Source organism: Oncorhynchus nerka, unplaced genomic scaffold, assembly GCF_034236695.1.
Source record: "Oncorhynchus nerka isolate Pitt River unplaced genomic scaffold, Oner_Uvic_2.0 unplaced_scaffold_1956, whole genome shotgun sequence".
Classification (NCBI taxonomy): domain Eukaryota; kingdom Metazoa; phylum Chordata; class Actinopteri; order Salmoniformes; family Salmonidae; genus Oncorhynchus; species Oncorhynchus nerka.
The window spans coordinates 3,546-21,846 of NW_027039370.1; the positions used below are offsets into that span (position 1 = coordinate 3,546).

The 18,301-nt window shown below is 42.0% G+C and overlaps 1 pseudogene; it reads right to left on the minus strand.

Annotated features, from left to right (window-relative positions):
* Positions 1-275: 275 nt before the first annotated feature.
* On the minus strand, positions 276-14,358 carry LOC135567522 (erythroblast NAD(P)(+)--arginine ADP-ribosyltransferase-like; annotated as a pseudogene).
* Between the last annotated feature and the right edge of the window lie 3,943 nt (positions 14,359-18,301).

Sequence of the window (18,301 nt, forward strand, 5' to 3'; positions counted from 1 at the left end):
TTTGAAAACCATTGAACTGCTTTAATCAGCTCAATGATGCTTTATTGATGCTACAGGGCAAATGCTGAAAATGTATGATAAAAACATAATTAACTCTAAATTACACCACATTAGATAATACATTTTTCCATGTAGGCACAGTAACAGTTAATGCTACAGTACACATAGTTACAGTAAATGCTACAGTAAATATAGTTACAGTAAATATAGTAACTGTTAATGCTACAGTACATATAGTTTATTCTACAGTAAATAGTAAAGTTTCTACAGTAAATATAGTAACAGTTAATGCTACAGTAAATATAGTTACAGTAAATGCTACAGTACATATAGTTAATGTAAATATAGTTACAGTTAATGCTACAGTAAATATAGTTACAGTAAATGCAATATATGACCAGACCTGGGTTCAAATACTATTTGAAATCTTTCCTGTATTTGTGGGAGGAGCGATGGTGGATGGGGAAGCCAGGTGTTGCACTAAAAACTGCATTTCATATTTGACTGAAAGCAGCACAGCTGTGTTGCTGTTTTGATTTTACTCTCCTTGGAGTGGTCCAACCATCTGGCATTTCAGGTCACTTTTTCCTTTCTTAGTACTCTGCAATTTGTAGACGTCACCCAGAGGTCTTTCTTGGCTTTTCTCTTCAGCACCTCTGTAATTCTGAACACCTCGTAGGGAATCAGCACCTCCTTCTCATGAGCCATCTGAGATGCGTACTCCCCCAGCGGGGCACCAAAGTAGGTGGTGATCTCAAAACAGGAGCGATTTCCAAAGCGTTCCAGCGATTTTCTTGTCTAAAGGCTCGAGGTGAACTGTCCGAATCGCATTTCAGTATTTCGGACTCCGTGGAAAGACACGTTGGTTCCTCGGAAGGTTTGGAAACGCTTATTTTCTTGTTCAGGATTCGTAAGCATTGGTCAGAAGGAAGTGCAGGGAGTGGTACTGGAATGTTGTGCTGTAGCTCTTCTTTTGAGTAAAGTGGCCTCGTTGAATGACTTGAACATTTGGGAGTATTCAGTCACATACACCTGGATTGCCAGGGAATAGTTTTTAGACAGTTTTCCTTTTTTTGTGTAATGGTCCTCAGCAGCGGTCCAAGCCTGGTTGAAATCTTTGTTCTCTCCTCTCTCTTTTGGCAGGTAATAGTCATGCACCTTCCCGCGCATCTTATCCTCACAGCCCTTGTAGGAGTCATCAACAGAGTCTGGAGCCATGTTTAAAGGGATGTTGGATTTTAGACCATGCAGAGGGAAACTGACCTTTAGTGAAAGGAAGAGAAAAATAGACAAACAGGTATGACACAAGAAAATGCTAATAAAATGATGATGAGAGACAAGATGTAAGGCTGGCCATCAGTCATAATGTCTTCAAACTTTGTCCATACTAAACTTGTGCCTGTTATTTTGATAATTGAATCGCTCTCTCACTCATATTCAAATGCACTCAAAATAGTGTTGTATCTTACCGTCTTGTATCCACACTCAGAGTCAAAGCATAGAAGACACACAGCACAGAAAAGGTTAGGATGTTGTCTGTCCCCCATGACTTCAACAGCACTGTAGTAAAACACCATGTACAGGAGACAAATACCAATCATCATAACAATACAAACACATGATACAACATAGCTTTCATCATAACAATACCCAACATGATACAACATAGCTTTCATCATAACAATACCCAACATGATACAACATAGCTTTCATCATAACAATACAAACACATGATACAACATAGCTTTCATCATAACAATACAAACACATGATACAACATAGCTTTCATCATAACAGTACCCAACATGATACAACATAGCTTTCATCATAACAATACAAACACATGATACAACATAGCTTTCATCATAACAATACAAACACATGATACAACATAGCTTTCATCATAACAATACAAACACATGATACAACATAGCTTTCATCATAACAATACCCAACATGATACAACATAGCTTTCATCATAACAGTACCCAACATGATACAACATAGCTTTCATCATAACAATACCCAACATGATACAACATAGCTTTCATCATAACAATACCCAACATGATACAACATAGCTTTCATCATAACAATACAAACACATGATACAACATAGCTTTCATCATAACAATACCCAACATACAACATAGCTTTCATCATAACAATACCCAACATACAACATAGCTTTCATCATAACAGTACCCAACATACAACATAGCTTTCATCATAACAATACAAACACATGATACAACATAGCTTTCATCATAACAATACCCAACATGATACAACATAGCTTTCATCATAACAGTACCCAACATGATACAACATAGCTTTCATCATAACAGTACCCAACATGATACAACATAGCTTTCATCATAACAATACAAACACATGATACAACATAGCTTTCATCATAACAGTACCCAACATGATACAACATAGCTTTCATCATAACAATACAAACACATGATACAACATAGCTTTCATCATAACAATACCCAACATGATACAACATAGCTTTCATCATAACAATACCCAACATGATACAACATAGCTTTCATCATAACAGTACCCAACATGATACAACATAGCTTTCATTAACAATACCCAACATGATACAACATAGCTTTCATCATAACAATACCCAACATGATACAACATAGCTTTCATCATAACAGTACCCAACATGATACAACACCAAGCTTTCATCATAACAATACCCAACATGATACAACATAGCTTTCATCATAACAGTACCCAACATGATACAACATAGCTTTCATCATACAATACCCAACATGATACAACATAGCTTTCATCATAACAATACAAAAACATGATACAACATAGCTTTCATCATAACAGTACCCAACATGATACAACAGCTTTCATCATAACAATACAAACACATGATACAACATAGCTTTCATCATAACAGTACCCAACATGATACAACATAGCTTTCATCATAACAGTACCCAACATGATACAACATAGCTTTCATCATAACAGTACCCAACATGATACAACATAGCTTTCATCATAACAGTACCCAACATGATACAACATAGCTTTCATCATAACAGTACCCAACATGATACAACATAGCTTTCATCATAACAGTACCCAACATGATACAACATAGCTTTCATCATAACAGTACCCAACATGATACAACATAGCTTTCATCATAACAATACAAACACATGATACAACATAGCTTTCATCATAACAGTACCCAACATGATACAACATAGCTTTCATCATAACAGTTGCAACATGATACAACATAGCTTTCATCATAACAATACAAAACATGATACAACATAGCTTTCATCATAACAGTACCCAACATGATACAACATAGCTTTCATCATAACAGTACCCAACATGATACAACATAGCTTTCATCATAACAATACCCAACATGATACAACATAGCTTTCATCATAACAGTACCCAACATGATACAACATAGCTTTCATCATAACAGTACCCAACATGATACAACATAGCTTTCATCATAACAATACCCAACATGATACAACATAGCTTTCATCATAACAGTACCCAACATGATACAACATAGCTTTCATCATAACAGTACCCAACATGATACAACATAGCTTTCATCATAACAGTACCCAACATGATACAACATAGCTTTCATCATAACAGTACCCAACATGATACAACATAGCTTTCATCATAACAGTACCCAACATGATACAACATAGCTTTCATCATAACAATACAAACACATGATACAACATAGCTTTCATCATAACAATACCCAACATGATACAACATAGCTTTCATCATAACAATACCCAACATGATACAACATAGCTTTGATCATAACAACTATTGAAAAATTGATACAGTCATGCAACAATGCCACACCATTTAATGAACAGTATCAACAGAGATTACAATGAGGTTTAGCTTATCTGATAAGCAGACCCAGACTGGATACAACGATAGGTTTTTCATAATTGTTCAGCATGATAGGACGTGTTTCTCATAACAGGTCTGCAACAAGATCAACTTATACCTGGTCAGAATCTGACCCAACAATACAACATAGACTTTCACAAATCATGTACCCAACACTGATAGCAACAAGCTAATCGTGAAGAAAGTCATGCAGATCTTCATGTCTGCACACGTACCCAACATGATGTACAAGCTCTACCTCGGTTCACCACAGGCCCATTTTCAACTAAAGTGACGCTTCTGAGAGGGTTAACGTTCCCCTTTCTGTCTTTCATAACGCTCCCCTCGACCCCAAGTCTACCACTGCACCGTGTGGTCAGTTGTCATGGTCAATCTGTCAGGTTGTGTGACTGGTAATGACATCACTGGATGAGTTCCATACATTTCTCAGTAACACATAGGATTTCCATCTCTTAGAGATATTCTGTATTATAGTAGTGTCAAAATAGCAGTTATAGTGTCAAAGTAACCTGTGGATAGACAGTAGATGTTATGACAGTTAACCATGGATAGACAGTGGAGGTTATGACAGTTAACCTGTGGATAGACAGTAGATGTTATGACAGTTAACCTGTGGATAGACAGTAGATGTTATGACAATTAACAGACTGTGGATAGACAGTAGATGTTATGACAATTAACCTGTGGATAGACAGTAGATGTTATGACAGTTAACCAAGGATAGACAGTAGATGTTATGACAGTTAACCATGGATAGACAGTGGATGTTAGGACAATTAACCTGTGGATAGACAGTAGATGTTTTGACAGTACCCAACCTGTGGATGGACAGTAGATGTTATGACAGTTAACCTGAGGATAGACAGTAGATGTTATGACAGTTAACCTGTGGATAACAGTAGATGATATGACAGTTAACCTGTGTGGATACCAAGTAGATGTTATGACAATTAACCTTGGATAGACAGTAGATGTTATGACAATTAACCTGTGGATAGACAGTAGATGTTATGACAGTTAACCTGTGGATAGACAGTAGATGTTCATGACAATTAACCTGTGGATAGACAGTAGATGTTATGACAATTAACCTGTGGATAGACAGTAGATGTTATGACAATTAACCTGTGGATAGACAGTAGATGTTATGACAATTAACCTGTGGATAGACAGTAGATGTTATGACAATTAACCTGTGGATAGACAGTAGATGTTATGACAATTAACCTGTGGATAGACAGTAGATGTTATGACAATTAACCTGTGGATAGACAGTAGATGTTATGACAGTTAACCTGTGGATAGATAGTAGATGTTATGACAAGTTAACCTGTGGATGGACAGTTGATGTTATGACAGTTAACCTGTGGATGGACAGTAGATGTTATGACAATTAACCTGTGGATATACAGTAGATGTTATGACAATTAACCTGTGGATAGACAGTATATTTATGACAATTAACCTGTGGAACCCAGTAGATGTTATGACAGTTAACCTGTGGATGGACAGTTGATGTTATGACAGTTAACCTGTGGATAGACAGTAGATGATATGACAGTTCTGCCACCAGATGGCCTCTGGTCTCTGACAGTCAACAGATGAGTTAGCTTCCTCAGTAACAACATAGTTCCCCTTTCTCTCCTCCAATACCACTCATGATGTTGGTGTCAAGAGCTGACTATATTCAAAGTAACCTGTGGATCAGTCAGATCTCCTGGATTAATGTTAACAGCTGGAGGTTATGACAGTTACATCATTAAGACGATGTGGATAAGATAGACAGTCAAACTCCATGACAATTAACCTTGGATGGAACAGTAGATTCTCTGACAATTGTTGTGGATTGACAGTTGATGCATTACTGCCACAATTAACCTGAGGATCAGACAGTAGATGTTATGACAGGTTTAACCTGTGGATAGACAGTGGATCAGTTATGACAAGCTTTTAGTTTCCTATTGGATAGACGTTAGTGTGCTACAGTGCTACCTGTGATGACAATTTAAACCAATCAGTGAACAACCTGAGAACTAACAGTAGATGTTATTTAACCTGTGGATAGAAGTAGATCTTCTGACAGTTAACCTGTGGATAGACCCCAGGACAGGATATGACAATTATCTTCTGTGTGATTTACACCAGATGTTACACATGGTGGATAGGACAGGAGATGTAATATATATCTAACCTGTGGATAGACAGTAGATGTTATGACATTAAGGTAGATAGACAGAGATGTAATGATATTAACCTGTGGATAGACAGTAGATGTTATGACACGGTAACCTGTAGAGAGGACAGTAGATGTAATGACAATCTAACCTGTGGATAGACAGTAGATGTTATGACAATTGGGTAGATAGACAGTAGATGTTATGACAGTTAACCTGTGGATAGACAGTAGATGTTATGACAATTAACACACGGTAGACAGTAGAGGACAATTAAGGACAGGAGATTAAATGGATATCTTCAGTAGATGTTATGACAGTTAACACGGTGGGATAGAGGACAGGAGATGTTAATATATCTTCTGTGGATGGACTAGATGTTTGACAGTTAACGGTGGGATATACAGTAGATGGCTGACAGGAGATGAATATGATCTTAACCTGTGGATATACAGTAGATGTTATGACAATTAACTGTGGATAGGGTAGATGTTAGGACAATTAAGTGGATACAAGAGATGTTCTTCAGTTAATGTGGATAGACAGTTAGATGTTTACAGTTAACCATGGATGACAGTATGATTGACATTCACCTGCCAGTAGATGTTCTCAATTAACCTGGATAGACACCAGATTTATGACAATGGTAACCTGTGGAGGGACAGGAGATGTTATGGTATTAACCTGTCTTCTGTAGATTCACTTGTAGTAGAGTTATGACAGGTGGATGGAATATATATCTTCTGTAGATTTACACTCAGATTTACACATGGTGGGTAGGAGGACAGGAGATGTAATATATATCTTAACCTGCCAGATTTTGACAGATTTACTTAACTCTGTAGGAGGACAGGAGATGTATATATCTTAACCTGTATATTTACACCAGATTTACACATGATGGTATTAGGACAACATGTAATATATCTTCTGTAACCTATTTACCACTCATGGACTACAGGAGATGCTATATCTTCTGTAGATTTAACCATATTTACATCATGGTGGTTAGAGAGGACAGAGATTGTAATAGCAATATCTTCTGAGATTCTACTCCAGTTGTGGTTACACATGGTGGGTCAGACACAGGAAACTACTAACCCTGACAGTGATGTCAATTACATTTGGTTTCTATTTGAGACGTTAGTTACACCAGACTACATGCTGTGGGTAGAGAGAACAGGAGAACTAATATATATCTTCTAATGAGATTTACATCCAGATTTACACATGGTGGGTAGAGAGGACAGGATATGTAATATATATATTCTGTAGATTTACACCAGATTTACACATGGTGGGTAGAGAGGACAGGAGATGTAATATATATCTTCTGTAGATTTACACCAGATTTACACACGGTGGGTAGAGAGGACAGGATATGTAATATATATCTTCTGTAGATTTACACCAGATTTACACATGGTGGGTAGAGAGGACAGGAGATGTAATATATATCTTCTGTAGATTTACACCAGATTTACACATGGTGGGTAGAGAGGACAGGAGATGTAATATATATCTTCTGTAGATTTACACCAGATTTACACACGGTGGGTAGAGAGGACAGGAGATGTAATATATATCTTCTGTAGATTTACACCAGATTTACACACGGTGGGTAGAGAGGACAGGAGATGTAATATATCTTCTGTAGATTTACACCAGATTTACACATGGTGGGTAGAGAGGACAGGAGATGTAATATATATTTCTGTAGATTTACACCAGATTTACACACGGTGGGTAGAGAGGACAGGAGATGTAATATATATCTTCTGTAGATTTACACCAGATTTACACATGGTGGGTAGAGAGGACAGGAGATGTAATATATATCTTCTGTAGATTTACACCAGATTTACACATGGTGGGTAGAGAGGACAGGAGATGTAATATATATCTTCTGTAGATTTACACCAGATTTTACATGGTGGGTAGAGAGGACAGGAGATGTAATATATATCTTCTGATTTACACCAGATTTACACATGGTGGGTAGAGAGGACAGGAGATGTAATATATATCTTCTGTAGATTTACACCAGATTTACACATGGTGTGTAGAGAGGACAGGAGATGTAATATATATCTTCTGTAGATTTACACCAGATTTACACATGGTGGGTAAAGAGGACAGGAGATGTAATATATATCTTCTGTAGATTTACACCAGATTTACACATGGTGGGTAAAGAGGACAGGAGATGTAATATATATCTTCTGTAGATTTACACCAGATTTTACATGGTGGGTAGAGAGGACAGGAGATGTAATATATATCTTCTGTAGATTTACACCAGATTTTACACATGGTGGGTAGAGAGGACAGGAGATGTAATATATATCTTCTGTAGATTTACACCAGATTTTACACATGGTGGGTAGAGAGGACAGGAGATGTAATATATATCTGTAGATTTACACAGATTTACATGGTGGGTAGAGAGGACAGGAGATGTAATATATATCTTCTGTAGATTTACACCAGATTTACACATGGTGGGTAGAGAGGACAGGAGATGTAATATATATCTTCTGTAGATTTACACCAGATTTACACATGGTGTGTAGAGAGGACAGGAGATGTAATATATATCTTCTGTAGATTTACACCAGATTTACACATGGTGGGTAAAGAGGACAGGAGATGTAATATATATCTTCTGTAGATTTACACAGTTTACACATGGTGGGTAGAGAGGACAGGAGATGTAATATATATCTTCTGTAGATTTACACCAGATTTACACATGGTGGGTAGAGAGGACAGGAGATGTAATATATATCTTCTGTAGATTTACACCAGATTTACACATGGTGGGTAGAGAGGACAGGAGATGTAATATATATCTTCTGTATATTTACCAGATTTACACATGGTGGGTAGAGGACAGGAGATGTAATATATATCTTCTGTAGATTTACACCAGATTTACACATGGTGGGTAGAGAGGACAGGAGATGTAATATATATCTTCTGTAGATTTACCCAGATTTACACATGGTGGGTAGAGAGGACAGGAGATGTAATATATATCTTCTGTAGATTTATAGATTTACACATGGTGGGTAAAGAGGACAGGAGATGTAATATATATATTCTGTAGATTTACACCAGATTTACATGGTGGGTAGAGAGGACAGGAGATGTAATATATATCTTCTGTAGATTTACACATGGTGGGTAGAGAGGACAGGAGATGTAATATATATCTTCTGTAGATTTACACCAGATTTACACATGGTGGGTAGAGAGGACAGGAGATGTAATATATATCTTCTGTAGATTTACACATGGTGGGTAGAGAGGACAGGAGATGTAATATATATCTTCTGTGAGATTTACACCAGATTTACACATGGTGGGTAAAGAGGACAGGAGATGTAATATATATCTTCTGTAGATTTACACCAGATTTACACATGGTGGGTAAAGAGGACAGGAGATGTAATATATATCTTCTGTAGATTTACACCAGATTTACACATGGTGGGTAAAGAGGACAGGAGATGTAATAATACCCAATGCTTTTTTACACACATTCTAGTCCACATGACAACAAAACAGAAGGTACCATCAGAAGCGTCATGGGGCATGTGCACCCTCACATTTGTCCTGTAAAAACATATAGATATACAGTACCAGTCAAATGTGGGTACACCTACTCTTTATTTGTACTATTTTCTACATTGACGAATGGGAAGATATCAACACTACGAAATAACACGTAATCATGTACATGTAGTAACAAAAAAGTGTTAAACAAATCAAAATCAAAATATATTTTATATTTGAGATTCTTCAAAAAGCCAACCTTTGCCTTGATGACAGCTTTGCACACTCATGTGTGTATGTATGGTCAAAAGACTATACCTCTCCCACGTCTAGCTAGGACTCCCTCCCACCTGAAGGCCCAACTTCCTGCCTTCCTGCCTTTATCACATCACGCAGCCACTGCCAGCTAGCCTACAAAGTCAACAACGCAGCCACTGCCAGCTAGCCTACTTCAGCAGTACTGTATCATTTTTAATCATTTTAGTCAATAAGATTCTCGCTACGTAAGCTCAACTTTCTGAACATTCGAGACGTGTAGTCCACTTGTCATTCCAATCTCCTTTGCATTAGCGTAGCCTCTTCTGTAGCCTGTCAACTATGTGTCTGTCTATCCCTGTTCTCTCGTCTCTGCACAGACCATACAAACGCGCTCCACACCGCGTGGCCGCGCCACCTAATCTGGTGATCCCAGCCGCACGACCCACGTGGAGTTCCAGGTCTCCGGTAGCCTCTGGAACTGCCGATCTGCGGCCAACAAGGCAGAGTTCATCTCAGCCTATGCCTCCCTCCAGTCCTCGACTTCTTGGCACTGACGGAAACATGGATCACCACAGATAACACTGCTACTCCTACTGCTCTCTCTTCGTCCGCCCACGTGTTCTCGCACACCCGAGAGCTTCTGGTCAGCGGGGTGGTGGCACCGGGATCCTCATCTCTCCCAAGTGGTCATTCTCTCTTTCTCCCCTTACCCATCTGTCTATCGCCTCCTTTGAATTCCATGCTGTCACAGTTACCAGCCCTTTCAAGCTTAACATCCTTATCATTTATCGCCCTCCAGGTTCCTCGGAGAGTTCATCAATGAGCTTGATGCCTTGATAAGCTCCTTTCCTGAGGACGGCTCACCTCTCACAGTTCTGGGCGACTTTAACCTCCCCACGTCTACCTTTGACTCATTCCTCTCTGCCTCCTTCTTTCCACTCCTCTCCTCTTTTGACCTCTCCCTCTCACCTTCCCCCTACTCACAAGGCAGGCAATACGCTCGACCTCATCTTTACTAGATGCTGTTCTTCCACTAACCTCATTGCAACTCCTCCAAGTCTCCGACCACTACCTTGTATCCTTTTCCCTCTCGCTCTCATCCAACACTTCCCACACTGCCCCTACTCTGATGGTATCGCGCCGTCCCAACCTTCGCTCTCTCTCCCCCGCTACTCTCTCCTCTTCCATCCTATCATCTCTTCCCTCTGCTCAAACCTTCTCCAACCTATCTCCTGATTCTGCCTCCTCAACCCTCCTCTCCTCCCTTTCTGCATCCTTTGACTCTCTATGTCCCCTATCCTCCAGGACGGCTCGGTCCTCCCCTCCCGCTCCGTGGCTCTACGACTCATTGCGAGCTCACAGAACAGGGCTCCGGGCAGCCGAGCGGAAATGGAGGAAAACTCGCCTCCCTGCGGACCTGGCATCCTTTCACTCCCTTCTCTCTACATTTTCCTCTTCTGTCGCTGCTGCTAAAGCCACTTTCTGCCACTCTAAATTCCAAGCATCTGCCTCTAACCCTAGGAAGCTCTTTGCCCCTTCTCCTCCCTCCTGAATCCTCCCCCCTCCTCCCTCTCTGCAGATGACTTCGTCAACCATTTTGAAAAGAAGGTCGACGACATCCGATCCTCGTTTGCTAAGTCAAACGACACCGCTGGTTCTGCTCACACTGCCCTACCCTGTGCTTAGACCTCTTTCTCCCTCTCTCTCCAGATGAAATCTCGCGTCTTGTGACGGCCGGCCGCCCAACAACCTGCCCGCTTGACCCTATCCCCTCCTCTCTTCTCCAGACCATTTCCGGAGACCTTCTCCCTTACCTCACCTCGCTCATCAACTCATCCCTGACCGCTGGCTCACGTCCCTTCCGTCTTCAAGAGAGCGAGAGTTGCACCCCTTCTGAAAAAACCTACACTCGATCCCTCCGATGTCAACAACTACAGACCAGTATCCCTTCTTTCTTTTCTCTCCAAACTCTTGAACGTGCCGTCCTTGGCCAGCTCTCCGCTATCTCTCTCAGAATGACCTTCTTGATCCAAATCAGTCAGGTTTCAAGACTAGTCATTCAACTGGAGACTGCTCTTCTCTGTATCACGGAGGCGCTCCGCACTGCTAAAGCTAACTCTCTCTCCTCTGCTCTCATCCTTCTAGACCTATCGGCTGCCTTCGATACTGTGAACCATCAGATCCTCCTCTCCACCCTCTCCGAGTTGGGCATCTCCGGCGCGCCCACGCTGGATTGCGTCCTACCTGACAGGTCGCTCCTACCAGGTGGCGTGGCGAGAATCCGTCTCCTCACCACGTGCTCACCACTGGTGTCCCCCAGGGCTCTGTTCTAGGCCCTCTCCTATTCTCGCTATACACCAAGTCACTTGGCTCTGTCATAACCTCACATGGTCTCTCCTATCACTGCTATGCAGACGACACACAATTAATCTTCTCCTTTCCCCTTCTGATGACCAGGTGGCTAATCGCATCTGCATGTCTGGCAGTATATCAGTGTGGATGACGGATCACCACCTCAAGCTGAACCTCGGCAAGACGGAGCTGCTCTTCCTCCCGGGAAGGACTGCCCGTTCCATGATCTCGCCATCACGGTTGACAACTCCACTGTGTCCTCCTCCCAGAGCGCTAAGAACCTTGGCGTGATCCTGGACAACACCCTGTCGTTCTCAACTAACATCAGGCGGTGGCCCGTTCCTGTAGGTTCATGCTCTACAACATCCGCAGAGTATGACCCTGCCTCACACAGGAAGCGGCGCAGGTCCTAATCCAGGCACTTGTCATCTCCCCCGTCTGGATTACTGCAACTCGCTGTTGGCTGGGCTCCTGCCTGTGCCATTAAACCCCTACAACTCATCCAGAACGCCGCAGCCCGTCTGGTGTTCAACCTCCCAAGTTCTCTCACGTCACCGCTCCTCCGCTCTCTCCACTGGCTTCCAGTTGGCTCGCATCCGCTACAAGACCATGGTGCTTGCCTACGGAGCTGTGAGGGGAACGGCACCTCAGTACCTCCAGGCTCTGATCAGGCCCTACACCCAAACAAGGGCACTGCGTTCATCCACCTCTCTGGCCTGCTCGCCCCCTACCACTGAGGAAGTACAGTTCCCGCCTCAGCCCAGTCAAAACTGTTCGCTGCTCTGGCCCCCAATGGTGGAACAAACTCCTCACGACGCCAGGACAGCGGAGTCAATTACCACCTTCCGGAGACACCTGAAACCCCACCTCTTTAAGGAATACCTAGGATAGGATAAAGTAATCCTTCTCACCCCCCTTAAAAGATTTAGATGCACTATTGTAAAGTGGCTGCTCCACTGGATGTCATAAGGTGAATGCACCAATTTGTAAGTCGCTCTGGATAAGAGCGTCTGCTAAATGACTTAAATGTAAATGTAATCACGAACACACTTACCACAGTACGATGAATGGGCAACAGGGGGAGCCAAACACTAAGGTGCACTAATAACAAGGGACTATATCTCAATTAGGTAATCACATAAATCATTAAGGTACGTATCTAATATTTCATCACATACATTCATATTTCATACATATATATATATACATACATACATACACACATACACGATGGAGCTCTGAATGTTCTGTCTTTTATACAAATATGTCTAAAACAGCTTTAACATAGACTCTACCAAACATACATTCTACCAAACTAGTATCGCTCTACACTACTTCAAACAAACTATGATTTACATATGTAAGTAGCCTTGTCTGAGCCAGAACAGCAAGAGGCCATCTTCTGTAACATGAAGAAGCTTGGACAGGATGCACCCCTGGACAGGATGCTACTACTTAAGGCCTTATCCCCTGTTAGAGAAAAATAGCCAATTTGTATTTGTATAGAATAACCAAAGCATTATTAGTTATATTATTAGTGTGAAGACATATTGGAGATGAATACCCCATTGCGGCCGGTGCGGTGGCTACAGGTGGAGGAAAGGTCATTTGAGGGGAAGTCGGGCCTACGAGGAGAAGTCTTGGTTAGACGGGGGAGCGGTATAGTTTTTTGACCGCACTTGCTCGCACTTACTCTCATGATTTCTTGAATGTACTGCAATAGCCTTCATTTATTGTCTAATAAGTTATTAGAATTAGAGGAACTATAAGGAACATTTTCGTTTTCCCATCTTTTATATTAGAAAGTCTAAGTTTTATATGCTTGAACAAAGAAGCATCCTTTTGTTTGTAAACTTGCAATCCGAAGTGCCCTTACTGCCATCCGAAGTGCCCCGCTGCCATCCGAAGTGCTCCCGCTGCCATCCGGTGCCCGCTGCCATCCGGTGCCCGCTGCCATCCGGTATCCGGTGCCCGCTGCCATCCGGTGCCCCGCTGCTATCCGAAGTGCCCCGCTGCCATCCGGTGCCCCACTGCCATCTGAAGTGCCCGCTGCCATCCGAAATGCCCCACTGCCATCCGAGTGCCCCACTGCCATCCTCTCTACGGACGTGCAGTAAAGCCTGCGGCAGGTGTGTCCCAAATAGCTCCTCTCTCACCAGGGCAGTGGTCATATTTATTGACGGAATAGAGAAAATATGCCGTTACATCCTCAATCCATCTTTTGAATGCAGAGTGCCAAGCAGAGAGGCATCAGGTCCCATTTGTCCTGAGTTTTGTAAGACTCAACTCCTTTTTTAGTCTCAGGGTGGACACTCTAACGACAAGGCCACCGAGTTGGTCTCGTGTGTAATATCCATTTCATAGATCTTGTGTCAGAAAGCTCATATTCCACATGCAATGGTTTGCTTTACTCCACCACTTTATGAGACGGGTTGGCAACCCTGTTCCAGGAGAGCCCCAGGTACTGCAGGGTTTTGTCCCAACTAGGCACCACACTGAGCTACTTAGTTAATTGATCATCTTAGTGATTTCCTAAATTCACACCTGGTATTCCAGTTTGGTTAAATTAAAAAACATCAAGTGCCAGCGGAACTCCAGGACCAGGGTTGCCTTCCCCTGTTATCAGGTATCCCTATAGAGATAAACAGTCCCCTTAACAGACATGTACTCATGACCCCAAACTCTCCCCCTGCACTGTGTGGTCACTGGTCAGTCATGATTACGGTCCCTTAGGTCGAAACAAAGTTATGGATGACCACTGGTTGCTATTTGTCAAATTTCCAGGAAAAGGTGTCTTTAGTTCAGGCAGAACCACATTTGTGAATATGTTTGCAGCTCTTTGAGGATGTGTGACCATCATCTTCTTGATTAAATGACAGAACTGGAGCCCGATAGAGGTTGTTTTGTAGAAGACTTCCGCTTTCCTGTCTGCAGACTGTCTGAAATGGTCTACTGATTTTATAATGTTTTTAGATATTTATTTTTTGACCTTTATTTAACTAGGCAAGTCAATTAAGAACAAAAGCTTATTTAAAATGATGGTTTAGGAACAGTAGGTTAACTGCCTTGTTCAGGGGTAGAACAACAGATTTTTACCTTGTCAGCTCGGGGATTTGATCTAGTAACCTTTTGGTTACCAGCCCAATGCACTAACCACTATGCTACCTGCCACTCCATACTACCCAGACTACTTGCATTGCCCTCCCCCCTCTTCCCAGCATCTCCTTCGCCTGACCACTTTTTTGTAGACAGAGTCACTGGTTCTTCCTGCTTACATTTTTGCATGTAAGCAGGAATCAGGAGGATATAATTATGGTCAGATTTGCCAAATGGAGGGCGACGGAGAGCTTTGTACACATCTCTGTGTGTGGAGGTAAGGTGGTCTAGAATGTTTTTCCCTCTGGTTGCACATTTAAATGCTGTTTCAAAGTATGAATGGCAACAGTCAGATAAGTGCTGTGAATGATACTGGAATGATGACGTTCCACACCCAGACCTGCGTTCTCAAACTTTTTTGTTGAAGTCCTGCTAGATGGAGGGTTCTTGATTTGTGTATGCGTATATAATACAGTAGAGTGTAGTGTAGTGTAGTGTAGTACATAGCCATGAACTGCTCTTCTGGCAGAGCACGTCCACTTTCCATTCATCCTCTGCAACCTTCCAGGACTCATTAAAGCCATGTCTAGTGGGAAAGTCATGTCGTCCAGTGAGTAAGTCATGTCTAGTGGGAAAGTCATGTCGTCCAGTGAGTAAGTCATGTCTAGTGGGAAAGTCATGTCTAGTGGGAAAGTCATGTCTAGTGGGAAAGTCATGTCTAGTGGGAAAGTCATGTCTAGTGGGAAAGTCATGTCGTCCAGTGAGTAAGCCATGTCTAGTGGGAAAGTCATGTCGTCCAGTGAGTAAGCCATGTCTAGTGGGAAAGTCATGTCGTCCAGTGAGTAAGTCATGTCTAGTGGGAAAGTCATGTCGTCCAGTGAGTAAGCCATGTCTAGTGGGAAAGTCATGTCGTCCAGTGAGTAAGCCATGTCTAGTGGGAAAGTCATGTCGTCCAGTGAGTAAGTCATGTCTAGTGGGAAAGTCATGTCTAGTGGGAAAGTCATGTTGTCCAGTGAGTAAGCCATGTCTAGTGGGAAAGTCATGTCTAGTGGGAAAGTCATGTCGTCCAGTGAGTAAGCCATGTCTAGTGGGAAAGTCATGTCTAGTGGGAAAGTCATGTCGTCCAGTGAGTAAGCCATGTCTAGTGGGAAAGTCATGTCGTCCAGTGAGTAAGCCATGTCTAGTGGGAAAGTCATGTCGTCCAGTGAGTAAGCCATGTCTAGTGGGAAAGTCATGTCGTCCAGTGAGTAAGCCATGTCTAGTGGGAAAGTCATGTCGTCCAGTGAGTAAGTCATGTCTAGTGGGAAAGTCATGTCGTCCAGTGAGTAAGTCATGTCGTCCAGTATAACTTTAGACCGTCCCCTCGCCCATACCCGGGCTCAAACCAGGGACCCTCTGCACACATCAACAACAGTCACCCACGAAGCATCGTTACCCATCGCTCCACAAAAGCCGCGGCCCTTGCAGAGCAAGGGGAACTACTACTTCAAGGTCTCAGAGCAAGTGACGTCACTGATTGAAATGCTATTTAGCGCGCACCGCTAACTAAGCTAGCCGTTTCACATCCGTTACACATACACAACAAAAGCCTGCATACACAACAAAAGCCTGCATACACAACAAAAGCCTGCAAAAGCCTGCATACACAACAAAAGCCTGCATACACAACAAAAGCCTGCATACACAACAAAAGCCTGCATACACAACAAAAGCCTGCAAATGCCTGCATACACAACAAAGCCTGCAAAAGCCTGCATACACAACAAAGGCCTGCAAAAGCCTGCATACACAACAAAGGCCTGCATACACCGTCCAAGAGGACGGTTGTCCACCTCCGATGTAAAAAGATACCAACAGTAGTTCTAAAGGAGGAGGGTTGTCCATCTCTGGTGTAAAAGGATACAAACCAACGTTCCTCTTCTTCACTTGGAGTTAGTGTGCTCATTTTTAGATATTTGCACTATGAGAAGCAATGTAAACCCTGTCTGAGACACGTATGGAATAGAACATACCTTTGCATGAAATGCAGGCGTCTTTAAGATGCTGTATCTGTCAACAAGGCAGTCAGTCTCTCCTCAGTGCTTCTGAGAAATTATACTTATATAGAGTACCTGTCACACAAAAACAGACTCACACACTCTCCCCCACACAGGCAGGAAACACCATATAGCTTTTGAGAATTGTTTGTTCATACTTCTTTCATACTGAGCTGATACTGAGAAAGGGTATGTGTTCGTGTGTGCTTGCTTGCGTATTAGTACCGAAAAGACCCTTAATTCTCATGATCATCTTTCCCTCTATTCAGGAACCAATAGCCAATATACCACTAATCAATTGATTGAGCAATCAGTTGATCAATCAACCAATCAATGAATCAACTATCAGGGAATAAGGAAAACAGAACTAAGGCAAACCTTGAGGCCCCTAGTGTAAAATTCTAAGCCAATCAAGGACGGCAGAGGCGGGCCCCACCTGCAATGAGAATCAGCTGGTGATGGGTGACATGCCTTTGGGCCAATCAGGGCGGGACGCTTTGTGAAGAGATGTCCAGAATTCACTTAATTGAAGTAAGTGTATTGACAGGTACCACTTGTAGACTTATTTCTCGCTTGGTCTCGACCCAGTTCTTATTGTCCTTTCTGATTTCCCTCTTATTGGAGACAAAATGTCTCAGATATTTTATCATTTGTTGTAACATATTGTTTAATTTTGCTGCACAAAACAAGACAGGACAGTAAATGTCCCCCCACCAGTTGGTAGTTTCCAGCATCAGTTTATTGGACAATTCAACTTGTGTCATGTTGTATTACATCTTAATCAGTGGCCCATGTAATGTTGTATCTTCAGACTGTCTAAATGTAGTACAGTGAAAGTGAAAACTAAAAGGACAAGACATACTGCTG